This window comes from Caretta caretta, chromosome 4, assembly GCF_965140235.1.
Source record: "Caretta caretta isolate rCarCar2 chromosome 4, rCarCar1.hap1, whole genome shotgun sequence".
Lineage (NCBI taxonomy): Eukaryota > Metazoa > Chordata > Testudines > Cheloniidae > Caretta > Caretta caretta.
The window spans coordinates 132,985,043-132,995,619 of record NC_134209.1 but is presented as its reverse complement, the minus strand read 5'-3'; the positions used below and the strand labels follow the sequence as shown (position 1 = coordinate 132,995,619).

General features: G+C 45.1%; 1 protein-coding gene across 8 annotated transcripts in view; it reads left to right on the top strand.

Annotated features, from left to right (window-relative positions):
- Positions 1–780: 780 nt before the first annotated feature.
- RGS12 (regulator of G protein signaling 12) overlaps positions 781–10,577 on the top strand; it is a 197,369-nt gene continuing 187,572 nt past the window's right edge. For 2 of the 8 annotated variants that reach the window (XM_048849024.2, XM_048849025.2), the window contains exon 1: positions 782–963. The gene's annotated coding sequence lies outside the window, so the exon portion shown is untranslated. Of the gene's footprint in view, positions 964–1,911; positions 1,947–9,454; positions 9,549–10,577 lie in introns of all 8 variants that reach the window. The other 6 variants (XM_048849020.2, XM_075128059.1, XM_075128058.1 and 3 more) reach the window with 5 other exon arrangements.

The window sequence follows — 10,577 nt, the reverse complement described above, 5'->3', positions numbered from 1 at the left end:
GGAAACAAGCTTTCCTGCTTTTTCAACTCCTAATTGGTTTCTTAACTTCCAATGAGCTAGTCATTGAACTGAGCTAGTTGGAAAAAAATGAAGAAAATAGTCTCTCTCAGCACCTGTAGAAGAGGCTCTTGCTTTTAAAAGCCAGCTAAGCACTTCAACAGACTGGCTTCAAGGGCTTCCACGAGTTCAGTATTTCCACTTTCTTTAACACTAGAACCTGGAGCTCCAAGCATGTATGGCTTAATATTTTTTGCATATATTGTTAAGGATTTTCATGGATTACAGGAAACTGAGCCCTGAATCAGATTGTCATAAATTCACATTTAATTTTAAATAGGGTTTATTTTTAAAAGTAAATGTATTTGGTTTAAATAAAATCTGCTTTAAAGCGAAAAATTGTCCGCCTAGCCCTGCCTGCCTCGTACACGCCTCACGCTCCTGACTTTACGTTTCCAGCCTCTCTTGTTATCCTGAGAGCGCCCTCTCTCCCCCCCGCCATTCCCCCCGCCGGCTACCGGCCTCGCTCCTCGAGCCCCAACGACTGCCCCAGATCCCAGCCTCGAGCCCCTCGGGGGGGGGCGAAGTCTGCACATGCGTATTATAACTCCGCCGGTGGAGGATGGGCACGCTCCCGTCCCCACGCTGAAGAGTTGTACGCTGCCCACCGCGCCCCTGTGAGGCGTTGGAGCAAGAAGAAAACTACAGCTTCCGGCATGCAACGCGCAGCGGCCCAAGGCGGTGGCGGACTGGCAGCGGTGCATGCTGGGAGCTGTAGTTCCAGGTTCTTTGTATTGTCTCTTCTCTCCGGTCGGGAACCCGACCGCCAGTCTTGCCGGGTGAGTGACTGACAGCTCCCTGCAGCCAGTGGCCGAGGTGCTGGGTGGTGGAGACAGACGCCCGTCGCCCCGGTGACCGGTGGCGAGCTGGTGACTCGGTGAGGCGCTGGAGTCCTGGGGAACGGAGGTGAGTGGGTCTGGGAGCCGTGCTCCCTTCCCCCCCCGACCAAACCGACTGTGCGCGCGGGACCCTACTCGAGACGGGGGGTGGAAGGAGTAAAGTGGGGGAGGGGAGAGACCTGAGGGGAATCGGGGGAGGGGGGTAGCGTGCAGAAGTTAGACACCCCGAGCGCTGCAGTGTGTGTGTGTGTGTGTGGGGCGGGGAGTAGTTCCGTTACAAGCTGGGCTTTGCAGGGAGGTGGGGTTTGTTTGTTGGGCTCCCGATTTTACTGCTTGCTTTTCAAACGCTCCCAACCGACCCGAGTGCTGCTTTTCCCTCCCAATCCCAGCGGCTTCACCCTCCAGGGAGGCTGAGGCTGCTTCGATAAGGTGGTTAACGTGTAACGCTGTTTGGAGAGTAGCGTGCAACAGTTGCTTGGCTGGGGGAGGGGGTACAGTAAACTGCTCCTGGTCCCCCAACTCTCTCACAGCTACCTGACCCCCCTCGCTGTTGTATCTGCCTGCCCTGTTAATGAATTTACTTCAGTACTCTTGTGAGGTGGGGAAACGCTATTATCTCCACTTTGCAGAGGCACAGAAAGGTTACTGCTGTGATTGATGGTCCTTTAGGAAAATGATTTATAAACCAAAGCCTGGGCACATTACTGATAATAATACTTGGAAATTGTGTAGCACTATTTGTGTTCAAAGTGTTTTACATCTATTAATCCTCCTGATACCTCTGGAAAGTGAGTATGTATGATTCCATTTTTACAGATGGGGAAAATGAGGGGGAGAGATTAGGTGACTTGCCCAAGGGCACACAAGGAGTTGGTAGCAGTGGCAGGATTTAGACTCCCAGTTTATTAGAAAATATTATGAATATGTTTATTCCTGAGAGGATACTTTCCTTTGGATACCAGTTCATCTGAAGATATTTCTGATATGACTGGCTCTCTTTTCTTCCTCTTCCTAGTTTGCCTGCACTCTTTTCTGATGTGAGTGCTGGAGGTGAGTCGCTCTGTGATCGGTGAGCTTTTTGTGTCCACAAAAAGATGTTATTCTTTTACCTAGGGCAACAGTTCTCAAACTGTGGGTCAGACCCCAAAGTGTGTCGTGACCCCATTTTAATGGGGTTGCTAGGGCTGGCATTAGACTTGCTGGGGGCAGGGGCCAAAGCCCCACTTCCTTGGGTGGTGGGGCTCAGAACTCAGTTTCAGCCCTGGGTGGCAGGGCTCAGATTACAGGTCCCCTGCCTGGGGCTGAAATCCTTGACCTTTGCCGCCCCCCCCCACCCAAAGCCCTGCCTGGGGTGTCAGAGCTCAGGCTTTGGTCCCCCCTCCTGGGATCATGCAGTAATTTTTGTTGTCAGTAGCGGGTCATAGTGCACTGAAGTTTGAGAACTCCTGACCTAGGGTCTTAGGTAATTGAGCTCTTTTAAAACTCATCCTTCTCATCACTGCTTCATTCATAGTTTTCCAGATAATTTGTAACTTTCATCTATAACACCAAAGCTTGGATGCTTTGAGTCTTCTCTCAGTGTCCTCCCTACGTGTCTCCATACAGGAGAATTGACTGTAGATAGCACCGTAGCAATTTAGTGAGGATATATGGAGTTTTAATTTTTGATAACACAGAAGTCTTTGGAAGTTGTTGAATACTTTTGCAAACTGTATCCTTCTTTTGATTTCTTCATCACATCTTCTGTTTAGTGTTGTTAGACTCCCTACACATATTTCACCTCTCAACCATCAAGTAATAGGTGTTGCCTGTCTTGTGCATCTCTGTCATAGGTGCCAACTCCCTGGATGCTTCGGGGCGGGAACACCCATGGAAAAAAAATAGTGGATGCTCAGCACCCACTGTCAGCCCTGCCGATCAGCTCCTGCCCCTCCGCCCTCCCCAGCGCCTCCTGTCTGCTGAGGATCAGCTGTTCAGTGGTGGGCTGGAGATGCTGGGGAGGGGGGAAGAGGGAGGAGAAGGAGCAGGAAGAGGCAAACAAGGGTGGGGTGGGAAGGGGTGGGGGTGGAGTGGAGGTGGAAAGAGGTGGGGCAGGGTGGGTCTTGGAGGAAGGGGTTGAGTGGGGGCGGGGCCTGGGGCGGAGCAGGGGTTGAGCACCCCTGGGGAAATTAGAAAGTTGGCGCCTCTGGTCTCTGTGTTTGTTTATTATCATACTTTCTGTCTTCCTAATGTCGATCCTCACTCCATATTTCTTGCTGACATTGTTTGCAGCAATAAGCATGCTCTGAAGTTCTTCCTTAGACTCAGCCAGTGCTACTCAGATCTCATTGGCTCAGGAGCCAAATTAGCGATAAAAATTACCCAATGAACCACAGCAGTATGAATTCATTGTTTCATTTACTCTCTCTATATATATCAAGGGTGGGCAAAATATGGCCCGTGGACCGGATGCGGCCCATCTAACATTTCTGTCTGGTCCGCCATGACTAACATTTCTGTCTGGCCTCCTCTTCCCCCTTGTGATCTCCGAGTCCGAACCTCTAAAAGGCCTGCGGCGCAGCGGGGCGCTCAGGCAGGCTGCCTGCCTGTGCGGCGCAGCGGGGCGCTCAGGCAGGCTGCTCCCGGAAGCAGCTGGCTGCTGCTGGTACATCTGTGCTCACCCCGGGTGGGGGGGAGGTGGCTCCATGCACTGCTCCCCCCCCCAGCATTGTCCTCACAGCTCCCATTGGCTGGAAACCGGCCAATGGGAGCTCCGGGGGCAGTGCTTGCGGGCGCAGGCAGTGCATGGAGACCCGCTGCACTCTTAGGTTGGTTAATAATTAAAACACACAGTGGTTTAATATGTGCTACAAAGATCTGCAGGAGACACGTTAAAGAGCCTCTTGCGGCTCCTGAGCCTCAGTCTGAGTATCACTGGTCTAAGCAATGCAAACTAGGTCACTGATGTATCTTATGTTATTGATGTATATGTCATTGGCCTGTATGTCCTGGTTGGATGTCTTCTAAACTTTTCCTCATTATAACGTCTACATATGTTAAATAACTGCGGAGATAGGTGTACACCAAGGTTGCATTCTTTCTCAGTGCTGCCATGCTTTGATAGTGCATAGTTCATTCAGATTGCTGCTTTGTGTCTCCAATATAGGCTTTTTATTAATTGTGTATCTTGAAAGTCAATATTCTTCAAGAATATGTATCATCTTGTTGTATTTGATTTTATCAAATGCCTTCTCAGAATCTACAAAGCACATATAAATTTCCTTTTGCACTTTGATCGCACACTCAGATAAGGTCCTTAGGGAAAGATTGCCTTCCTCATGCCTGCTCTTGAGGAGAAACCAGACTAACTTCTACTAATTTTTTAGGTATACCTCCACTACTTAACTATATTCTGGCAAAGCAATTCCTTCTGATACAGATATAAGCAGTATGTTTTGCTAATAATAAGATAGTATTTTTAAGTAAGAATGTTCACTAATATCTCAATCCAGTTCCCAATGACCCACTGTCCACAAAGCAAAAAATGCCACCGTTAGTGGCACCATTGTTGTCATTCCTGGAAAAGAGGCCAAAGATTTAATAAATGTGGAAACTAAAGGAATTCTCACTCCTGCAAATTGTTCCTGCAAAATAGAATTGGTATATTGGCCGTGCAGTGTGGAATAGCTGCTGTCTTTGCTGTACCAGTACCTTTCACAAGAACCAAGTTAATGCACGCAAATTTAGAGCAAGAACACAAACACACACCCCATTCATTCTGGTGGTGCCCACTCAAATAATTTTTGCTGAGGGTCTGCTGGTGTTTTTGCTATCACAGTTTCCTTCAGTTGTGTCATTTGACTGTAAATATGCCACATTTCAACACTGAGCAAAAAAAGTTTTGATTTATGAGAGCTCTGTGGAGGCATACTTGGGGAAAGGAGTGCTGCCTGTTACTCAACAGAGGCAGTTCTGCATTGATGTACTTTAGAGTCCTGTCCAGTTCTTGGATAGAAAAAAAAATGTCTATAACCTGGAGTAGGGGTGGAAAATATCAACCAGGGAACACCGTTACCTCAACAGTTTCCCCCCGTCCTCTTCTTTTTCCGTGACAGACAAACAATCAATTGTATGGTTGCATGGGTAACAGACTTTCAAGATGAGCTGAATACTCAGCCCTATAGTCCTAATTTTCACATACTCCCTCTTAGCCCACTGGAGCTATTTCTTAAATTAATTTCTGAATATATCTCCTGTTTCTATTTGTGCTTTTTTTTATTGTCGTGGGTTAATAGGAGCAGATGCATGAAATAAGACAGTTCCTCCTGCCCCCCAATAGAGAGTTTGAGAAATGGCAGGAAAGCCTCAGTGGAAATGCAGACAGCTGGCAGCTGGCAAACTACCGTGAAAATGCAAAAGTAGCTGTTTGAGGAAATTTAATGTTTGTAGGAGACAGGTACAGCCCAAGGACAATTGCAAACCAGATTCTGTCTCTATTTATGCTATGTTGTGCCTTGGATCTCACAGCAGGTTGATCACAAATGTACACAAGAATGTATGGTGTCAGAGAACTTGCAAGTTTTACTTCTGATTCAGTATACCATTTTGTAGTTCAGCAACAAGGACAATGTGGTTTATGAGGCAAATTCTTGCTTTGTTATGCTGGTGTAAACTAACTTCAGTGGATTTACACTGCTGCAACGATTCTCAAACTGTGGGTCGGAACCCCAAAGTGGGTCGGAACTCCATTTTAATGGGGTTGCCAGGGCTGGCTTAGACTTGCTGGGGCCCAGGGCCGAAGCCTGAGCCCCACCACCTGAAGCTGAAGCCTGATTTCAGCCCTACGTGTTGCCGCCCCCGCCCGGGGAAGTGGGGCTCGGGTGGGCTCAGGCTTCGGTCCCCCCTCCTGAGGTCGTGCAGTCACGGTGCAATGAAGTTTGAGAACCCCTGCCCTCCTGTAACAGCTGCATTTAGTCCCTGTGTACACAAGGAAATGTTTCTTTCTGTAAGGTGATACAAAGTTTTCAAGGTAATAAAACACCATATGCAGTCTCATTTACTAAGCTGAAAAAAATATTCCAATGTCAATACAATCTGTGAAACCTTTTATCAAATTACAGTAGTAACTTTTTATTGTTATTAACCCTTAACAGAGATATGGAAATGTCATAAAATTATACTTTTTTGCATGGGATCATATTACCATTTATGTTTTCCAAAGAGTATTTAATTAATTAATGGGCCTGTTTTGCTCTTAACATGCATGCGTAACCCCCACTAGCATTTTGGAAAATGTTAGGGAATCTCCTCTGCAGGTATCTTGGCGTTTAGTGAGTGGTTATTTTTATAGCAACCATGTCATCCTACTTAATGATGTCATCAGAAGCCTATGACAAAATGAATTTAAAAATTAATTTAAAATATTATTTAAATTTAAAAATGAATTCAGTAACATGCTGCAACCATTTTTGTATTTACCCTAAATGGATTAAACACTGTTTTAGTTCCAAACATAGTGTACTAAGGTAGAAATTATTACAGTATAGTAATATAATGGAGATAATTGGATGTACATTAATATTTTAGGAAACTCAAGAGTGTGGCCTAATGGAAGTAGGATATTCCTCTTTTTCAGGCATAGGACTGGGTGTAAGGTAGCTGTGGTTCTGTTTTCTGCCACTGATTCCTAACAAAGGTGGTGTGAGATTGATTAATGTTTATAAAGCACTTCTTAACCCTTGGATGGAAAGCATTATGTAAGTGCAAAGTATTAGGCTTTGTCTACACTGCCAATTGAAGGACAAAACTTTTGTCATTCACAAATGCTTAAAAAAGTCCTCTAACAGGAGCACATCCTGGAGTTGAGTCTTCAACTAAGAGTCCTTTTCCAATCCAGGAGAATTCATTTCCAAGGATCAACCACAAGAGGGTGAGAAGCAATCTCTGACCATTTAAATAATACTTTCATTATTAGAGTAGTGAAATAACTAACATGCTTGAAAAGCTAGGCCTGAGATGCCAATGAATGCTTTTTGTTTTGTAAAGCATTTAAAGTTTCAGATGTTGCAAGCACAAATGTCACTCTTAGCAAAAGAGTGTGTACATGTATTGCTGTCCATGTTCAAAGTGCTTTGTCAGTTTTAGTCTAAGTACATGCCAGGAGGTCAAATTATGACTAGAGTGTGAATTGTAACTTTGAAATTCTTGATTCTTTGTTTTTTAATGATCAACCAAAAAAATAATATGTGCAAAGGTTATCTATGGCCATTCCAGTGTGAATGCACCTGATCTTGGAAACTGGTAAGCGTTAGGTACTTACTTAAGGTAAAAAATATCCATTAATTTTGTGTGCTCCATTTGGGACATCAAGGACCTGATTTTTTAGGATACTTAGTGGTATGTAGCAGTGGTTTTCAAACTGCGGGGTGTGACCCAGAACTGGGTCGCGGAATGGAAGGCACTGGATTGCGGTGGCTATGGTCAGCACCGCCAACCGGGCCATTAAAAATCCGGTCGGCGGTGCTGCTTGGCTAAGGCAAGCTAGTTCCTATCTGTTCTGACACCATGCTGCGCCCCGGAAGCGGCCAGCAGGAGGTCCGGCTCCTAGGCACACTGCCCCTGCCACGAGCACTTCTACATTCTCAGTTTTCTTAGGTTTCATTGTATATAGTTTAGTTTAGTAGTACCCTTTATTTAGTTTGCAGCATTTAGTTAGGTTAGATCAGGGGTCCCCGTGGGCACAATGGCACCTGCCAGGACAGTTGTGTGTGCCCGCAGGACACTGTGCCGCTGAAAGGCCGCTGCCGAGCCTGGCTGTTGGAGAACTGCCCGCCAAAATGCTGCTGAGAAGCGTTGCCATTTCTTGGCAGCATTTCGGCAGCGATGCTTCTTCCCGCTGCCGCTTCTTGGTGGCATTTCGGTGGCGGGGTGTCTGGCGCCCGCCACAGTCTTCTGGGAATAGGAATATGCTATTCCCACAGAAAGGTTGGGGACCACTAGGTTAGATAGTTATCCCGGGAGATGCCCTCACCAGGGTTTAAGCATTGTCTGTCATGTGGAGCATTGTCTGTCTCCACTAGTGACCCGCTGGGGGGGCCCATGTGGTGTTTGTTCTGCTGGGAGAAGGGCATATTAAAGAAAGGTGTTCCATCAGTAAAATATTCAGAAAGAGAGCACTGGTGGCAAGAGACTTGTGCTTAAAGCCACACCTTTTGGAACAGGCCATGAGGCCTGCTTTGGCACTGGGGACCTCCACTAATCAACCAGTTCTGTAGTCTTCTTCGAGCTGACATGAAATGTTGCTCCAGTTTGAAGTCTGATGATTGCCCTAAGAGGAAAAGGGATCATTCTCCTTCCTCTGGTCCTCCAAGTAAAAGGACCTGTAAGATGAACCAAGATCACTCCAGAGATCGGAGAGGTTCTTCATCATCTTCTAACAGGAGTGCTGATCAGCACCTTGATTCCTCTGGTACATGGGATGGAGCTGGGCCATCTAACCACCGCCTTGTATCATGTTGGCTATACCAACTGCAAGGAGAGGATGGCAGCTACAGGTCTTAATGACAGAACCCACATACACACAGTTTTTCAAGGACAAAGTGGACCTATGGCCACATTCAAAGTTTTTATTGAATATAGTTTCATGATTTCATCTTAACTAAATGCTTAATTTACCAGTGTTCTTTCCTAAATCAATGCAAATGAACAATGGCTTCACGTGTTGATTGTGAGATGATGCTTGACATTTTACCTGGAAAGAATTACGCCCTTTGGGTCAGGTGGTCTCTGTGCGAATGATTTCCAGGTGGATAACTTCATTACATCAGCATATGAAATAGCTCAGACCATGCCCCTACAGAGATTGTGAGGTCATTCAATGAGAGCTCAAGTGACAGTGGTAACATTCCTCCATGACGTTTCAGTATTGGACATTTGCAGGGCTGCCACCTGGTCTTTTGTACATACTTTTTACTAGGCACTATTCAATTACCACTATGTGTAGGTCAGATGCAAACTTTTTAGGAAGGCAGTCCTGCAGTCATTGTTTAAGTAAACTTTGAGTCCCACATCATATGAATACTGCTTGTGGGTGACCTAAGTGGAATACCTGTCTGTAACCACTTAAAGAAGAAAAGATGGTAACTTATTCTTCAAGATGTGGATGCATGCGTGTGTTCCATGACCCACTCTCCGTCCCCTGTGCATCACAGTCTCTAGTCTTGATGTATGAAGGAACTGAGGGGAGTCAGGCCAGTGCTGTCCTTAAATAGCCTGGCGAGGGGCTAGAACCACAGAGCATGAGCACTGCTTCTACAGGTACTGCTGGATAAAGTTCTCTAGCTTCAATGTGATGGGCATGTGCATACCTGAGTGGAATACATATCTGCACCAATATCTCAAAGAACAACACTTAGAATACAGGCAAGTAACAGTTTTCAGGGTTCCCGTCCACCTTTTTCTCCCGCATTTCATACCTGTCTAATTTCATGTCCCTTCTTTCCCTTACTGGATCATGCACTCTATCCGTCTTTTTGTCGTTGTTGTTGTTCTCACTACTTTTTAATTTTTTTGCTTTCCAGACCACATGGTAGGCCACTTTAAATTAAGGGATGAGCATAACACAGAACAATATTGCTGTTCTACATGATCAGATGTGATGCACTGTGTGGTCAGGTGGGTAGTCTGATCCATGAATGTGGAAACCCGACTTTTATGAACAAAACCTATGTAGACCCTTCCTACTTACATCAAGTAGAATGTGTTCCAGGGTACCTACCTGCAGATGTATTTTTTAAAAACTGTTGTCAATTAGTATTAGTCCAAATAACTAGTATATTCCTAAGTATTATTTAATATATTTCACGTCTGAAGGCTGCTCTCTGACTTAATTGATGAGTATTATTCTGCAGCATATAGTAAGTTAGTAAGGATGCAGTGAGCTGACAGTCTGCTGCACAAGTATTCAGTAGGTGAAATGATGATATCCACATGTCCTGTATTAAAATAGAATTAGTCATTTTAAATAACATCAAAACTGAGACAGTGACTCTTACAGTGATAGTAGATACTCTGGCTGTACTATCACATTTATTGTGAAGGGAGGCAGCATGTCCAGTATAAGAACACCAGGCTAAGAGTCAGGAGACCTAGATTTGCCACTGAGCTGTTGTTATATTGGGCAAGTCAATTTGTCTGCCTCTGCTTCTCCATCTGTAAAGTGGGGATAATGACACTTGCCCTCATTACAAATCACTTTTTGATCTGGATATGAGAAGTATTGTAAGAATTGACTATTAATAATTTTTCAGTGATACCTTTGTGAGGTGGAAAGTGGGTAAACTTAAATTGTTGGATGCCAAGTAATTTTATTTTAAAAATCACTAACAATATTTAATTTAGAAAAATAAGAAATGGTAGGCCAGCTCTTACTAATTTTTTCTCTTACTGCCAGTCCAGGGGTATGACTCCCTCTACTTTAGGCTATGTCTACATTACGAGATAGGGGTATGATTCCCCTGCTTGCATACATGCTCTCATGCTAGCTCTGATTAAGTGGGCTTTCAGGCAGGTTTGTACTTGGCACAGTTAGTCATGCCTCTGCTGTCTTTACCAGTGCTACCATGGCTACACTGCTATTTATATTAGCACGAGTTCGATGAGAGCTAGTGCAAGTATTTGTACACAAGCAGGGGGAATTACACT